This window comes from Stenella coeruleoalba (genome assembly GCF_951394435.1).
Source record: "Stenella coeruleoalba genome assembly, chromosome: 12".
In the NCBI taxonomy this organism is placed as follows: domain Eukaryota; kingdom Metazoa; phylum Chordata; class Mammalia; order Artiodactyla; family Delphinidae; genus Stenella; species Stenella coeruleoalba.
Window position 1 is genome coordinate 58,713,813 of NC_137158.1, and position 18,600 is coordinate 58,732,412.

Below are 18,600 nucleotides of genomic sequence, written 5' to 3' on the forward strand. Positions count from 1 at the left end.
CCCCAAAACCTTACCATCATCATTGATTCTAGTTTCTATTTCATTACACACACCCAATATTTCAGCAAATGCTGTGGGCTCTGCCCTCAACATATATAATCCAAACATTTCTTACCCACCTCCACTGTTTACTTCATCATCTTATCTCATCTGGAATTCTGAAATACCCACATAACTAGTCTTCCTACTTCCATCCTGGAGTGTAGTCTATTCTCAACATGGCAGCTGGATTAGTCATATCACTTGTCTTCTCATGCCCTGCCGTGGCTTCCCAGCCCTGGCAGGACCTACATAATCTGTCCCTTGTTACACCTCCAGCCTCATCTATTACTACCTGCCTCACTCAGCTCCACCCACTCACTTTCTTTCCTGATCATTGAACAGAACAAGCATTTGCCCGTCTCAAGGCTTTCCACGGTGTGTGCCTTTTGCCTAGAATGCTATTGTTTCAATATCTGCGCCTGCCAGAAACCAAGTGGCGTGACGTGTCTGGGGCTTCCTTGAGCCACTTCTTCATTTCGGAGCCTGAGATAAGTATTTATGGTTTACTCTTTTCTCATGCTCTCTTTCTTCCCCTGTCCCCACTAGGCATAGCTTGAATTCGCATCTGGGTCCTGACTCATTTGGACAATGGATGCTGATTCCTACCAGAGCCGTCTTCCACATCTCTCTCTCCTGCTCTTCTTGCCAGTTACTATATTCCCTGTTTATTTAGTCTCTCATTCGTGTCTAGGTTTTTCCTTTTGATTTGACACCCCAAGCTACTGCTTCACCTTTGCTTTCAGGACTTTCTTCAACTATTATTCATATATTTAAAATTATTTGCATGGCATTACTGGTTATAGAAACAATCTTCAGTCATTATTTTTAAAAAACACACACATTCCAACAAAATGGAACTGTAAAACTAAGAAAGTGAAATATCTCCCATGATTGCATTCTCGGATAGCCACGGTAACAATCACTTTCAGAGAGCCCAGGGTGCACTAGGCATTGTGTTAAGTGCTGTAAAAACAAAGCAAATTAAGACATTGCCTGTCCTTCAAGGAGTTTACAAGCTCAAATAACCAAGTTCTCCTTTACTGCATGGGAATAGCCACTGTGCTATGACCTTTAGCTCACACCTTGCTCTGGACACTACCAGATGGTATCTACCACCCACTCTGTAGATACCCGTGCTAGCCCTGCAGATACACAGAACCACCTGCTGACAGCAAGAGGGACGAGGAGGTGGAAACAATGGGCTTAGAGTGAAGAGGCTGGATGAGGCCAGGAAGACCAAAGGCAAACAGTTTTGAAAAGACTGTTTCTGAGATGATCCAGAAACTGAAAAATTATTGTCAAGTCACCTATACTTGAATGGATTTGAGTATATTCTAAGTTTCTTTCTTTCTCAGTGACAGATCTTCTCAGAACTTTAAAAATCATTATTTTAAAAAAAGTCCCTTAAGCCGAAACAAAGTCTTCTCAAAACAGAAATAGACTCACAGACTTAGAGAACGAACTTATGGTAGGGAGTTTGGGATTGACACGTGTGCACTGCTATGCTTAGAGTGGATAACCAACAAGGACCTACCACTGTATGGCACAGGGAACCCTGCTCGATATTATGTAACAACCTAAATGGGAGGAGAATTTGAAAAAGAATAGTTACATGTATAGGTATAACTGAATCACTTTGCTGTATATCAGCATTGTTAATCAACTATACTCCCATATAAAATAAAAAGTTAAAAAAAACACAACTTGAGAAGCAGAGTGGCACACAGTCTTAACTATACCTGAAAAAGCATCCAGGCAAGGAGGGGTACTTGACCCAACCCAAGGGGGCCCTAGGAAATTTTTAACACATGTCTGTTTGCAAGTCAGCCTTTGCTACTCTCCTCTTCCTATCTCTACACGTGGCTCTTTGGAACAATATCCTCCATCCTCTGTGCTTCCAAGAGGAAAAGATCTAAAATGATAATTCATGCTAGTTAACTGATTAATTGATTACACTTTGATTTTTAGCCTTTTTATCTCTAACTGTGGAATGAATGTCTTTGTTCTCCAGTAAATTATCCCAGTCTTTGCAAGAAGTTGGGGCAGAGGGAAATAATACTTCTGCAGGCTCTACTCTTCTTGAAACTTCTTTCTCAAGAAGGGAAAACCAGGGCTGGCTTAGCTGCCAGAGAACTTTTCCAGGAATTGCTGGGAATGGAGGAGCTGAAGTCCCAGATCACCTGTTCTTCTAGGACCTAGAACCAGTCTTCATTCCCTCCATGCCAGCCCCTCCCCCAACTCCTCCTCGTCTCTTCTCTGCCTGAATTTGGATTCCATTCTATCTTCTCATCCCTTCGCCTCATTTTCTCCTCCAACTTCCTACCTCTCTATTCCAAGTCTCCTGAGCATATGATTTATGGTTTTCATTACCACTACAGACTGACCTAAGCCAATGTGGGCGCAAACAACCATGAAGTTCTGGGTCTGAAAATTAAACTGACAAAGGCAGATTAACAGGCGAAAAACATACAAATTTTATTAAATTTTTACGTGTACATGGGAAACTTCCCAAGAGAATGAAGACACCTGAAGAAGTGACCAGAGCAGGACGATTTTATAGCCCTTTTAGACAAAGAAACAATAAATATGAGAAGAATTGACAAGACAAAGGGGTTTGGGCTGGGGATAGTAAATGATGAAATAACAAAACTTGTTCATACAGCCTTTCAGCCCTATGCTCCCTATCCGTGGGGACATGTAGGGAACATAAGAATGTCCCTGTCCTTCCAGATACAGAGAGGGTGCCTTTCGCATGGGACATTTATCTCCTGCTTTCAGGGAAAATAATGTGAGTGGAGGGTATCAGGGTGACCTTCCTGCTTCTGCCGTTTTCTCAAATTTCTTCATCTTAAGATATTCAATATGCCGAGGTGCCCTATTTTGGGGTAGCGTGTCCTGAACCCCCTCAATATCCTCCATGACAGTTTCACTCAAGGCAGACACGACAACGATCTAACTAAGGGGTTCTCAAACTTTGGGGGCTCAGGAACCTTTATATTCTTAAAATTTATTGAAGACTGCAAAGAGATTTTGTGTATGTATCTTATATCTATGGGTATTTATTGCATTGGAAGATAAAACTGAGAACTTAAAAAAATAAAAACACACCTTCCTCTAGCTGCCAGAGCAATGATGTTTTCACATATCATGGAGACTCTGGAAAACTCCACTGTATACCCATCAAGGAATGAGAGTGAGAAAAGCAAACAGAACCTTTTCATTAAAAAAATAATTCTGACCTCATGCACCTCTTTCAAGCCTTCAGGGCCCCCAGACATCCCTGAACCGTACTTTCAGAATCACTCTTCTACAGTCACGATCCAGTTATTCAAAAAGGAACAGACGCAACCAGAATCTTCTGAACCGATATCTTGGCTGTAGGGCAATTTAAGGATAAAATCCTCAGGCACCATCCCTATGGGTAAAAGATGAAGAATGAAATAAAACAGATCTCAGGACTTTAAAACCTGTTCATGAATGTGTAGGAATAACGCCAAAACATGTCAGCCAATCCTCTTGTCTTGAACACCACAGATTTCACAAGCAGAAGCCCATCTCTCACAGCCATTTTGCTTTTAGAAAGCCACTGATTTTAACAATGGAAACTCATTTCTAACATCATAATACTAATTAGCAAAGTCTCTGCTGCTGAGTGATTGAAAAAACAAAAAGGTAAAGGTCTCACCCCAACTACCGCTACCTCTGAATTATCTTGGAGCAAGTCCCAGACACACCATTTCTTCTGTAAATGTTTCAGCATTTAGCCCTAAAGGAGTCTTCTCTCATCCTAATTTAATCACAACATCATTATCACACCCAAAAGTGTAACAAGAATTTCTTAATATTATCAAATACTCAGTTGGTATTAAAATTTCTCCAATTGTTTCATACATTTTTTTCCCTGTCAGTTTCTTCATATCAGGATTCAAATAAAGTCCACACCTTACCATTGATTAATATATCCTAAGTCTCTTTTAATCTTTAGATTTCTCCTCCTTTTTTTTCCTCTTGCAATTTCTTTGTTGAAGGAAACAAAGTATTTTTCCTGTATCATTTTCCACATTCTGGATTTAGCTGATTGCATCCCTCTGGTGTTATTTGACAGGTTTCACTGCCCCATATGTCCTATGTATGGGTTGTCTGATCAGTGAGGTTTTTTGGCAGAACATTTTATAGATGGTATTGTGTACTTTCCACTGGATCCCCTTAAGGAGGCACATGAAATCCATGGACTCTTTTTGTAAATTGAAGTAACAGGAAATACCTGTAAATGGTCTCTGCTCCCAGTTCCTGGCACAGGGCTCCTGAAACCCTTGTCGTTTCCTAAGTGATAAGAACACTTAGGAGTATCTTTTGTTCTGATGAGGCATCTCTGGGTGGGCTCACGTATGACTCCTGTGTGGGGACTGGTCACCAGAAAGACCAAGCCATGATTAGAAGCTTGGAACTTTCAGCCCCAATCCCTATCCTCCAGAGAGGAAAGAGGCAGCTGAAAATGGAGTTAATAATTGATCATGCCTACATGAAGAAGCCTCCATAAAGTCCCAATAGTAGGGGGTTCAGAGCTTCCATGTTGGTTGAACACATCCACACCAGGAGGGTGACACGTCCCAACTCCAGAGGGACAGAAGCACCTGAGCTCAGGGCCCTCCCAGACCTCTTCCTATGTATCTCTTCATCTGACTGTTCATCTATGTCTTTTATCATATCCTTTAAAAAACTGGTAAGCCTGAGTGCTTCCCTGAGATCTGAGAGCCACTCTAGCAAATGAATCAAACCCAGGGAGGGTCTTTGGAACCCCTGATCTATAGCTGGTTGGTCAGAAGCACAGGTGAACCGGAGCTTGTGCCTGGCATCTGAAGTGTGTGTGTGCAGGGGCAGGGGGTCTTGTAGGACTGAGCCATTACCTGTAGGATCTGACGCTATCTCCAGGTAGATACCATCAGAATTGACTTAAATGGTAGGACACCCAGCTGAGGCTGCAGAGAATTGCTTGTCATGGGGCAAAACCTCCACATACTTGGTGACCAGAAGTGAAGTGTTTGTGTGAGTAGTAATGGTAGACTCACAGGGGAGAGAAACACAGAGGGAAGAACTGGGCTTTTCCTTACACAGAAAGGAAAAAGAGCTGAGTTTTTCCAAAATAGTAATGTTACGATTAAGTGGGCTGTTAAAATTGGATTGTGTAGGAATTGAGAAATAATCTTTATTGAATTAAACCTCTGCAATTTCTCAGATTTTCTGCTACAGAAGCCATGTTATTCCTCAATATTAATACACCTAAGGTAATATCCCTTCATCCAGGAGGAAGTATTATAAAGTAAATTATAAACCTCTCAACAATCATCTTTGACATTATCAATTTTTAATAATATTTTAATAATGTAACCCTCTTTACCTGAAACACACAACTATTTCTATAATTATTTCTCTCTCTGATACTTAAATTTCCAAGGGAAATATGTAACTGAAACAGTATCTTTGTTGATAATGACTTTATGGTCTTTTAAAACCAGAACAGTCTAATCTTCAACCAACCATGCCCAGTGACAAAGATTTTTTTATTGTCTTGACATTCCGTTAAGAACTCTTTTGTTTACACAATAATAATTTCTTCCTGTCCAATAACAGACTTTCTTGATAACATCTTAGTGTATTTGATGGTTTTGGCAAAGCTCTCTCAAGCAGGGCAATCTCTGTAAAAGCCACAAACTTTTAAAACCTCAAAGATCATAATAATCTAGATTCACCTGATTCTCAAAAGATAAGGATGTATAGAAAAAGGAAAAAAATAATAGGAAAAAAATGCTTGAGAGTTTTCCTTTATGAGGTGGACTTTCTTTTCTGCACCCTGACAGAGTCATTCAACACCCCCTACGTTTGAATGAGAAAAAAGTTCTTCAGTAAATTGAAATATAACTGTTTACCAGGAGACTTCTTTACTCACAGAGAACAAAACTTGATAATACTTACATGGTCTGGAAAAGAGGATTTGGGCTCATGGGCCTTTATAAAAGTGTTTGCTTCTCTTTATTTGATCATGATTAATTTGGCCAGAAATGATGTGATTATAGCCTCCACTGTTAGCCCTATGGGTATTAATCATCTCCAAGGTGATCTCAGTTTCCATGACAACTGCAATATTTAGTTTTTCACTATAGCACTAGCTGGTCTCCAGTGGTTGGAAGGGCAGAGTAATCCTGAAATGTTAAGTCTCAGTCATAAGTTTCTCATTGCTGATATTATTAGAAAGTTCACTTCCAAGTATTATTATTAATCTGTATTCAGATAAGTGAATTACAAAGGTGTTCTGAGACAACTCTGTCCTTCAGTTCCACGTTCTCAGGCTTTAAGGTGCAAAGGGTTTTTGCTGACTAAAGAAGCTCCTGGCATTTGCATCCAGATTTTCATGATAACTTTAAACATACATAACGTATCACTCTCATATTTATATGGAAGTAGACTGAGGAGGTCTAGGTATAACTCTCTCAAGGAAAAAGAAAAGAAATATTAAATATAACTTTATATATTCTTCAAAACAGAGATATCAGTAAAGCCCAACGGACATTGAATTAAAGTTTCTGAATTTCTTTAAAATGAGTAAAATTCAAGAGTGAATTGTAAATAAGAAAAATTCTCCAATCTTTCCTGTCTTCCCCAGAAGTCATAAATATTGTATCAGTTATCAAAATTTTCCTAGAAAGAGTTTCCAGAACAATGAAATCGAGCAGGCTGTCTTACACCTAGGTGGACTCAAAGGTGGAAGAAAGTCTTTTCTGAAAGATGGCCTGGGGCAAAATTATAGATTCTTGGTCCCTTGAATTAACAGTGTCGGTATTCCCGGCACGTTTCTTCAAGTTGTTTTCATCCTGTGTGTCTTCTAAAATATATGATTAACTAGTTAGACTAATACATATTAAAATGATAGTTCTCCTAGGATTTTAAAAACACATGCCATGGAAACATCTTCCACCGTGATCATGCACAAAATTGGCCCCATCTTTTTCCCTGCCAGAAGGTACTGCAGATTGGCACACTGCCCTCTTAGAAACCTGTTTTATCGTCTCTGGGATAGGAGGTGGGGAAAGCTGCAGCGGGGGCAGAGAGGGGTAAGTGTAAGGACAGAGGGTGAAGTCATTAAGATTCATTCACTTTGTGGGGCCTCACTGCTGTGTGCACTGGGACTCCTATCCTGTTCTCTAACGAGCTCTGCCTCTGCTAAGTTCAGAAGTGTCCATGTCTGGTGCCTGGTGGCTGCAGAGGAGACGAGGGTTAGAGAAACTGAGCGCCCAGAAGAGGGTCTTTACACAACACGTGCTCAGAGGACAGGCTGCAGTAAAATGTAAGGAAAAACTTTAGTCCAGCCAAAGGGCACAGCTTTAAACAAAGAGCTCTTGCGGTACATGGTACTCTCACTGTTGTGGCCTCTCCCGTTGCGGAGCACAGGCTCCGGATGCGCAGGCTCAGCGGCCATGGCTCACGGGCCCAGCCGCTCCACGGCATGTGGGATCTTCCCGGACCGGGGCACGAACCCACGTCCCCTGCATCGGCAGGCGGACTCTCAACCACTGCACCACCAGGAAAGCCCTAAACAAAGAGCTCTTAAATTGGGAGACTGGGGTTGACATATACACACTACTATATATAAAACAGGTAACTAATAAGAACGTACTGTATAGCACAGGAACTCTACTCAGTACTCTGTAATGACCTATATGGGGAAAGAATCTTAAAAAAGAGTGGAAAGAACTTCCCTGGTGGTGCAGTGGTTAGGAATCTGCCTGCCAATGCAGGGGACACGCGTTCCAGCCCTGGTCCATGAAGATTCCACCTGCCGCAGAGCAACTAAGCCCATGTGCCACAACTACTGAGCTGCACTCTAGAGCCCACAAGCCACAACTACTGAGCCCACGTGCCACAACTACTGAAGCCTGTGTGCCTAGAGCCCATGCTCTGCAACAAGAGAAGCCACTGCAATGAGAAGCCCACGCACCGCAATGAAGAGTAGTTCCCGCTCTCCACAACTAGAGAAAGCCCATGCACAGCAAGGAAGACCCAACGCAGCCAAAAATAAATTAATTAATTAATTTAAAAAGAGTGGATATATGCATATGTATAACTGATTCACTTTTCAGAGCACAACATTGTAAATCAACTATACTGCAATAAAAACATTTAAAAAAGAAAAGTGACCCCAAACAACTAGCTAAAAAATCAAAACAAAAGAAAAAACTCAAAGCAAACAAACAAAAAGAAACAGTGAACAATCTCAAAATTCAAACTTTTGAACTTTTTCTACTGTATTCCTTAATTCAGACACAGTGGACATCTCCAAATATGAAAATAGGACCATGCAAAATGAATCCCAACCTGAGTCCCTGCTCCTTCCTCCAAAATTGGAAACTCAACAATTAAGTGGTTCTATTTCTCTTTCAGTGCTTCCAATATAAGTAGGGGGGTGGGGACAATAAAATACTGCCAGCATTGGGACACAGTAATTAGGTCTGCTTCTCTGTGATGTCTTTATGCTCCTATTACGGAAAATCCCTGTAGAATCTCAGACTGATTTCAAAGTCTGCTGTCATCATGATAAAAGGAATCATTTGAATTAGACATGAATGTAATTAGTTCAGTTCTCTTAGAGGGAGCGCTGTACCTTTGAAGTGGCTATTCAGAGAGTGGACACTCCCGGAGGGAAGTCTTTGCAATAGACAAGATTGATGTGATTCTTTAAAAGCACATTATTTTATGGAACAAACTCTGGAGTCTGGGTTCCTAGTGGTGGCTGCTTTCTATTGGATGAAAGGAAATTGGGGTTTCCTGACGTCGCTCTTTCAGGGTGTGTGTGCGTGTGTGCAGAAAACGAGTCACTTCCTGTGTGGAAGCCAAGTTCTGCCTCCTTTATTTCTCTTCCACTTTGAGCATTTTTCTTCTTGTGTAACTGGCAGGTCTCTGTCCCAAACATGGAAGCACAACTATACTTAACTGATGTTGGAGTGAAGCGCTCACACGGCACAGGACACAAGCGCCTTGGAATGAAACTCACCCTCCCCACAGACTGGCACTTTGCACAGGAAAACAGGTCACTTAGAGCCAAATCCTCCCCAATGATAATTGTAAGCGCACCAACCTGAAGTGGTGAGAGATCCTGAAGTAAATACTAGAAAAGCCCTCGACTGCAGCATTTTGGATTTGCAGGTGGCTTACAGGCTGAAGGAAGAAAAGAAGGAGCAGTCATTGGTGGCCCTGTTCATGGCAGCTCTGTCTGCGGCCTCAGACCAGTACTGGCCCTCTCGGGGTGTGTCCCACTGTAAAGGCACAATATGTTCTGATGACAAATATAGCTCAATTTTAGGTTCTGATTGACATTCCCTACATGACTTGAGGAGACGGAATTTGGGGGACGGCAAGCAGTATACCACGCAATACAGTGTGCCAGCAACTGGAAAAGTCACATTGGCTTAGGTCCTGCCTCTGAAGGTACCAGTTTTCCAGACCAGGTGAGATGGGAGAGCAAACACAAAGGAGGTAAAAGATGACAGAATCATGGAGGCACAAAATAGAGCAATATAAATAAATCCTAATGTTAATACACTTGATTGGACATTAAAATCCTACTGTCTGATCAGATACCATGTGTTCCCTCTCTGGCTCCTGTTTGAGACACAGCCAAGCTTGCTGACACTTCTCTCCAGGCACTCAGCTCTGACAGCCGCCTCCCTTTCAGCCCTCACCTCTCTCCCACACTGACAGGTGACTGACAGCCTCCTCTGGGGTCTCTGCAGGGCTCTAGAGACTCAGCCTTCCCTGCGGGGACGCAGAGCTACAAAATTCACTTGGAATCATTCTCCTCGCCTCCCTTTTATTTTTTTTATTATTTTACTTTATTTATTTATTTTTTTGCGGTATGCGGGCGTCTCACTGTTGTGGCCTCTCCCGTTGCGGAGCACAGGCTCCGGACGCACAGGCTCAGCGGCCATGGCTCACGGGCCCAGCCGCTCCGCGGCATGTGGGATCTTCCCGGACCGGGGCACGAACCCGTGTCCCCTGCATCGGCAGGCGGACCCCCAACCACTGCGCCACCAGGGAAGCCCTCCCTTTTATTTTTAAGTGAGTGAACTCAGATGAAAGAGAATGTCTTAGAGGGGAAAAGAAGGCACAAAAGGGAGTATCCAGCAGAAGGGAGGAGCATAGAAAAATAAATCGGATGCCTCTGAACTTTGTCAAGGGCTCCAGCCTACGTTGGTAGCAGCTGGGAGAAATCCCTCTTGTTCCACCGTCTCTGAGATGCCCGGTCTTGCTAACTCCATCTGCATTCCTCCTGTCCCCATCTCACCCCCGGGACCGCTCTGCTCCTTCATCCCACCACCCACCTCCATCTCGGCAGGCAGATATGACGCAGATAACATAGAAGCCCAAATTGTAAACCAAATCAAAAGCCATGCTCGATCTATAGAAGCCTGTGAACCTCTGTCCCCTAGAGGGTGTTTTCTAAGTCCAATTCTTTGGAATCTAGGCAGCCCATCCTGCAGGGGTAAGAGCATGGGTTTGAGAAGAGAGGTCTGCATGTAGGCCATGGTTCTGCCTCTAAACTGGAGTTTTCTCATCTGCCAAGGGGAATAATAAGAGTGCCTGCCTCCTAGGGCTGTTGAGAAGATTAAACGCGATAACGCCCATTAAATACGTAGTAAATGCATTACAAATGTTAGCTGTGGTTATTGGCAGAGTTAGCCGTAGGCAAAAATGGAAGGCAGGCTCTGTTAATTTTTAGAGTCTTTTTGTTCTACTTTCAGTTCTCCCACATCTTAGTGGGCAGCTTCCATCTTCCAAAGCCCAGAGGAATGTCTGTAGACACATTCCCTGTAACCACCACAGCCAGGACTCATAACGTAAGCCCCTTTCCAAGTTAACCAGGAACATAGCGCCCAGCCCCCCGTGAATCAAAGAATGTTAAGACTGAGGCTGCCTCCACAGAAGTATCTTAAGAGATTGTCTAGTTAAAAAAAAATTAATTTTTATTCAAAACTCAGAAAACATCTTATCCCTCACCTAGATGTAAATGTCTATTTACATCCCTCTATGCACTATGCTAAAACTAACCTTAAAACTAAGTGGTACTAAGTTTTAAAGAGTTTCGTCTACCAGGTAATATGTTTGCATAGTAACAGAGGATTTCTCGCCCAAACTTACATAAACGTCCAGTGGTAGGATTTGCAGGCTTTGCTGACCAACTAGAGTAGAAGGGACATTGATTAGTGTAGTAAGGAATGTCAGAGCCAGGTAGATGACTGCATTTTATTTTGGAAACTATTATGTTAAGGGACTCTGCAAGGGTTAGTTATGATATCAACAAGCCCTCACCTTGAGACATGGAAATGTTTTCTTAAACAAAATTCTGTATTTAAAGGAAATTCATTAAAATAGTTTTACTTACGGCCCATGTATTATTGAATTATCAAAACAAATCCCTATTTCAAATATTAGTGAAGACGATGGTTTGCAAATTTCATGTATATAAGAATGTCTTAGGACACTCATCAAACATACACACGCTACCATCCCAGTGATTCTGGAATGGTCTCTGGGACTCTGTATTTTAATGAGCACACCAGGTGTTTCTGATGCAGGTAGCTTAGAAAAATGTCTTGGGAAAAACTGCTGTCAACACATTCTATGTACAGTCGTTCTCAGTTGGAGGTGAATTTGCCCCCAGGGAACATTTGACAAGGTCTAGAGATATTTTTGATTGGTGGGGTGGGGAGCGGTGCTACCGGCATCTAGTGAGTGCAGGTCAAAGATGCTACCACACATGCTACAGTGCACAGGACCGCTCTCTGCAACAAAGAATTACCTGATTCAAAATGATAATGGTGCTGAGGTTGAGAAAACCTGCCCGATAACCACACTGACCTTGGCAGACTTGGGTCCCAAACTCTGAACATTCAGCCTTTAGTTCCAGGTTCCCCACACGTCAAGCCTGGCATTGGTGACTGCTCACCACTCACCCCCTCCCATGTCCGCTCAGTCTCAGGAGTTTACTATAGAGCATTTTGACAACCTGGGTACCAAGATTTAGGATGGAAAATGCCAACTTGTCTCTGACCCCTTGGAGGCAATTAGACTCGGAGGCTTGAAGGACGATGGGCTTGCTCTGTGGCCACTCCTGAGTCATCACTTCAGTTGTCAGACACAGTCACGCTGGAGACATTTCTCTGTGAATTTCAACTCCGATTACAGTTCAGAAACAGTGGAGTTGGAATCAAAGTAGATGATCGAAAAGCATGGTTAAGCTAGAAAGCTGTGGAGGCTTTGCTGACCAATTACATCTGTCTCGTTTCAGCTCAACAATTCAACAAAGGATTCTGTGCCAGGCAAAGTGTAAGACAGAGGGAAAGATTGAAAATTGGATAAGACCGTCCCTTCCTCAAGGAGTCACAGCCTCAGCGCCCTCTGCCTTTCTTCTCTCTGCTGTGTACTTTCTCCCTCACCCACCTGAAAAGCCCTTCCTTATGACTGACTTCGATTTATTGGCTGCTTAGGATCTAAGAAGCTAAAACGACCTGAAGAGACCAATCTAGAAGTCCCAGAAAAGGCAACAGAACAATATCCCTCTTTATAGAAAGCTTCTGGTAATTTATCGTTTACAAAGAAACAGCCTTCAATGGGGCTATTAAATACTGACGCTATATAAGAACTATCTCAGTTAATGCCTCTACTTTGTAGACAGTGACTGTTTGCAAGTGAGGTTACTCTGCTTGCTTAGGTGGAATAGCCATAGGACCTGGGTTTCGCTGGGAAAAAGATGCAAAAGACATTAAACTGTAACATACTGGAGTCAGAGTAAGAACAATAACACCTGCCAGCCCACTCAGACCTTACCAATATACCCAGGAACCACCCAGCTGACTATGCAGAAGATACAAAAACTCCATGACATTTTCTTGAGAAAGAAAAGTTGTTCAAGGAAACCCTATCCACTCCCCTTTCACTCACATCATTTACTCTCCTTTGCAGTCTTTTGAAAAGCTACCTCATATTGCTGGGCTCTAAGTTCAGGATAGAGGCTTCCTTCCCAGGGCAAGAGAGGCAGTCCATGGAGGGCACCCACAGAGCTTCAACAGTAGGCAATATCCTTTTCCTTGAGCTGGGGGGTGGATATATGATGTAGTATAATGCATCAATCTTTAAATATTTGTGACCTGTATTCCTTGGGATATGTAAACTATTTCACTGTAATGAAAAACAAAAGTTTCTAAGGTAATTCTTACAATCGTCCAGATGTACATTCTGTATTGTTTCTCCAACTTTCATCGCTCTTCTCTGCTTCTTCCAAACTCCTATTCCTCTGAACTCCTATTCCGTCCTGAACTCTCTGTCTGTCTTTCTCAATCCTGTATCTCCACCTGCCACTTCCTCCCACTGCCTCCTCTTCCCGTCTGGCTCCATGTCCCATTTCTGCAAAACCTCCTACTCTTTCTTCCCACAGTCTGGGCATCTGTGAGGAGGGAGGGGCTGGTGTGAGCAGGCAGTCAGGTTAATTCTAGACCAAAAGCTTCACTTTGAGATTGCCCACATGGTCCCCCAATCCTCAGATGTTTTCATAGCTATACTTCTTTAAAAGTGTTCATTACTTAACTTTCTGCACCAAGGATTTGAGATTAATTACCAAAATACATAGACTATAGAAAGATTGAATAAACAGTTGAGAGAATAAGAACAAAGTTCCCACCACTTTGTCACGCTGGGTTTGTATTACATCGTTCTGTTATCATCTTAATTAAGCTGCAACTGTACTTCTTAGAATCCCCATCCTTAGATGACTCCAGGTTAGAATTGGCCAAAAGAGAACCTTGTATAAGACAACAGGAGGCAGGACTTAGCAGCAGCCTCCCTCTCTTGGCGTTGTATGGTCAGAGGTGCCAGTTGGTTCTAGTTTCAACTCACTCTCCTCTGCTTCTCTGTCAACCATCCTTCCTGACTTCTCACCGTTGACCAACAGTAGCCCAAGCCTGTCTCCAGACACCTGCTGTGTCTAGACTTCTCTGCTGGCTCCGTCTGTGCCTGCTTGTGTTTGGCTTCTCAAATTAACTGGTCAGGCACTCTGTTGATCCTTCAGCTCCCCCGTGAGACCATCACTTCCCCAGCACCCTCTCCCTCCCCACAATTGTGAAAGGTCTAATTCCTGTAGTAAATCTATTGCCCCCTAATTCTTAGAGGTTTGGCTTCTTGGATAGACACAGTGAGAAACAGTATTCAGGATCAAAAAGATGAAACAGATCAGCCATTGTCTGTGAAGCACTGACTGTGGCACAGCAGAGGTAATCTAGTCCACTAATCTCATTTACAGATGAGAATATGAAACCCTGAGACATTAAATTACAATCATCAACCATCGAGGTCACAGCTACACTGGCAGACATGGGAATAGGACCCAGCTTACTGACTTGTAGAGTTTCAATTTTTATTTTTATTTTTTTGCAGTACGTGGGCCTCTCACTGTTGTGGCCTCTCCCGCTGCGGAGCACAGGCTACGGATGCGCAGGCTCAGCGGCCATGGCTCACGGGCCCAGCTGCTCCGCGGCATGTGGGATCTTCCCGGACCGGGGCACGAACCCGTGTCCCCTGCATCGGCAGGCGGACTCTCAACCACTGCGCCACCAGGGAAGCCCTCAATTTTTTTTTAACAGTGACTACTGTCATATTTTAAATTACTGACTATTAAATCAGTTTGTTTTAAAAAAAAAAAAAAAGAAGAAATGATGTGTCAAAGCAGGAATTAGGAGACTTCCCTGGCGGTCCAGTTGTTAAGACTTCGCCTTCCAGTGCAGGGGGTGCAAGTTCGATCCCTGGTTGGGGAGCTAATATCTCACATGCCTCACGGCCAAAAACCAAAACATAAAACAGAAGCGATATTGTAACGAATTCAATAAAGACTTTAAAAATGGTCCACATCAAAAAAAAAAAAATTAAAAAAAAAAGAAGCAGGAATTAGTACTTTGACACTGCTTGGATCATTCTTTTAGAAAATAGAGAACTGTTATGATTATTTTGTTTAATAACTGACAGGAAGCTAGATGGTATATCATACAGATGCTGAATTTCATTTCTTTAAAAAAATCAATAAAAAAAAGTTTTTAGAATGAAAAAAATTCTGAGCATATGAGAACCTCAAACTTGATCCTGAATCTACAGTTACTATGGCAACATTACTTAGAAAAATTGTATATATTAATTTTGTAGTTCATTGAAGATATTAGCATCTTTAATATTTAAAAATAAACAGTCTCAAGCTGTTCCTGTTTATATATTTTCTTGAATTTTTGAATTTTATTTTATTTATTTTTTTAATACAGCAAGTTCTTATTAGTCATCCATTTTATACATATTAGTGTATACATGTCAATCCCAATCTCCCAATTCATCGCACCACCACCACCACCCCGCTGCTTTCCCCCGTTGGTGTCCATACGTTTGTTCTCTACATCTGTGTCTCAATTTCTGCCCTGCAAACTGGTTCATCTGTACCATTTTTCTAGGTTCCACATATATACATTAATATACAATATTTGTTTTTCTCTTTCTTACTTACTTCACTCTGTATGACAGTCTCTAGATCCATCCACATCTCTACAAATGACCCAATTTAGTTCCTTTTATGGCTGAGTAATATTCCATTGTATATATGTACCACATCTTCTTTATCCATTTGTCTGTCGATGGGCATTTAGGTTGCTTCCATGACCTGGTTATTGTAAATAGTCCTGCAATGAACATTGGGGTGCATGTGTCTTTTTGAATTATGGTTTTCTCTGGGTATATGCCAAGTAGTGGGATTGCTGGGTTATATGGTAATTCTATTTTTACTTTTTTAAGGAACCTCCATACGGTTCTCCATAGTGGCTGTATCAATTTACATTCCCATCAACAGTGCAAGAGGGTTCCCTTTTTCCACACCCTCTCCAGCACTTGTTGTTTGTTTTCTGATGATGCCCATTCTAACTGGTGTGAGGTGAAACCTCATTGTAGTTTTGATTTGCATTTCTCTAATAATTAGTGATGTTAAGCAGATTTTCATGTACTTCATGGCCATCTGTATGTCTTTCTTGGAGAAATGTCTATTTAGGTCTTCTGACCATTTTTGGATTAGGTAGTTTCTTTTTTTAATATTGAGCTGCATGAGTTGTTTATATATTTTGGTGATTAATCCTTTGTCCATTGATTCGTTTGCAAATATTTTCTCTCATACTGAGAGTTGTCTTTTCGTCTTGTTTTCAGTTTCCTTTGCGTTGCAAAAGCTTTTACATTTCATTAGCTTCCATTTGTTTCTTTTTCTTTTTATTTCCGTTACGCTAGGAGGTGGATCAAAAAAGATCTTGCTGTGATTTATGTCTAAGAGTGTTCTTCCTATGTTTTTTCCTCTAAGATTTTACAGTGTCTGGTCTTACATTTAGGTCTCTAATCCATTTTGAGTTTATTTTTGTGTATGGTGTTAGGGAGTGTTATAATTTCATTCTTTTACATGTAGCTGTCCAGTTTTCCCAGCACCACTTATTGAAGGGACTGTCTTTTCTCCATTGTATATCCTTGCCTCCTTTGTCATAGATTAGTTGACCATAGGTGCATGGGTTTATCTCTGGGCTTTCTATCCTGTTCCATTGATCTATATTTCTGTTTTTGTGCCAGTACCATATTGTCTTGATTACTGTAGCTTTGCAGTATAGTCTGAAGTCAGGGAGTCTGATTCCTCCAGCTCCGTTTTTTTCCCTCAAGACCACTTTGGTTATTCGGGGTCTTTTGTGTCTCCATACAAATTTTAGGATTTTTTGTTCTAGTTTTGTAAAAAATGCCATTGGTAATTTGATAGGGATTGTATTGAATCTGTAGATTGCTTTGGGTAGTATAGTCATTTTCACAATATTGATTCTTCCAATCCAAGAACATGGTATATCTCTCCATCTGTTGGTATCATCTTTAATTTCTTTCATCCGTGTCTTATAGTTTTCTGCATACAGGTCTTTTGTTTCCCAAGACAGGTTTATTCCTAGGTATTTTATTCTTTATTTTGCAATAGTAAATGGCAGTGTTTCCTTAATTTCTCTTTCAGATTTTTCATCATTAGTGTATAGGAATGCAAGAGATTTCTGTGCAATTAATTTTGTATCCTGAAAGTTTACCAAATTCATTGATTAGCTCTAGTAGTTTTCTGGTGGCATCTTTAGGATTCTCTACGTATAATATCATGTCACCTGCAAACAGTGACAGTTTTACTTCTTCTTTTCCAATTTGTGTTCCTTTTATTTCTTTTTCTTCTCTGATTGCCATGGCTAGGACTTCCAACACTGTGTTGAATAACAGTGGTGAGAGTGGATATCCTTGTCTTGTTCCTGATCTTAGAAGAAATGCTTTCAGTTTTTCACCATTGAGAATGATGTTTGCTGTGGGTTTGTCATATATGGCCTTCATTATGTTGAGGTAGGTTCCCTCTATGCCCACATTCTGGAGAGTTTTTATCATAAATGGTTGTTGAATTTTGTCAAAAGCTTTTCCTGCATCTATTGAGATGATCATATGTTTTTTCTTTTTCAATTTGTTAATATGGCATATCACATTGATTGATTTGCATATATTGAAGAATCCTTGCATCCCTGGGATAAATCCCACTTGATCATGGTGTATGATCCTTTTAATGTGCTGTTGGATTCTGTTTGCTAGTATTTTGTTGAGGATTTTTGCATCTATATTCATCAGAGATATTGGTCTGTAATTTTCTTTTTTGTAGTATGTTTGTCTGGCTTTGGTATCAGGGTGATGGTGGCCTCATAGAATGAGTTTGGGAGTGTTCCTTCCTCTGCAATTTTTGGAAGAGTTTGAGAAGGATGGGTGTTAGCTCTTCTCTAAATGTTTGATAGAATTCACCTGTGAAGCCATCTGGTCCTGGACTTTTGTTTTTTGGAAGATTTTTAATCACAGTTTCAATTTCATTACTTGTGATCGGTCTGTTCATATTTTCTATTTCTTCCTGGTTCGGTCTTGGAAGGTTTTGCTTTTCTAAGAATTTGTCCATTTCCTCCAGGTTGTCCATTTTATTGGCATAGAGTTGCTTGTAGTAGTCTCTTAGGATGCTTTGTATTTCTGCAGTGTCTGTTGTAACTTCTCCTTTTTCATTTCTAATTTTACTGATTTGAGTCCTCTCCCTCTTTTTCTTGAGGAGTCTGCCTAAATGTTGATCAATTTTTGTGTGTGTGTGTGTGTTACGCAGGCCTCTCACTGTTGTGGCCTCTCCCATTGCAGAGCACAGGCTCTGGACTCACAGGCTCAGCGGCCTTGGCTCACGGGCCCAGCCACTCTGCGGCATGTGGGATCTTCCCGGACTGGGGCACAAACCCGTGTCCCCTGCATCGGCAGACGGACTCTCAACCACTGCGCCACCAGGGAAGCCCTGTTTATCAATTTTGTTTATCTTCTCAAAGAACCAGCTTTTAGTTTTCTTGATCATTGCTCTTGTTTTCTTTGTTTCTATTTCATTTATTTCTGCTCTGTTCTTTATGATTTTTTCCT

At 41.5% G+C, this 18,600-nt stretch overlaps 1 long non-coding RNA gene across 1 annotated transcript in view; it reads right to left on the reverse strand.

The window, feature by feature from the left end:
- Nucleotides 1-9,185: 9,185 nt before the first annotated feature.
- Nucleotides 9,186-18,600, reverse strand: part of LOC307195551 — a 46,856-nt gene continuing 37,441 nt past the window's right edge. Inside the window, exon 4 of the long non-coding RNA XR_013830865.1 lies at nucleotides 9,186-9,252. This is a non-coding gene — a long non-coding RNA (uncharacterized lncRNA). The remainder of the gene's footprint in view (nucleotides 9,253-18,600) is intronic.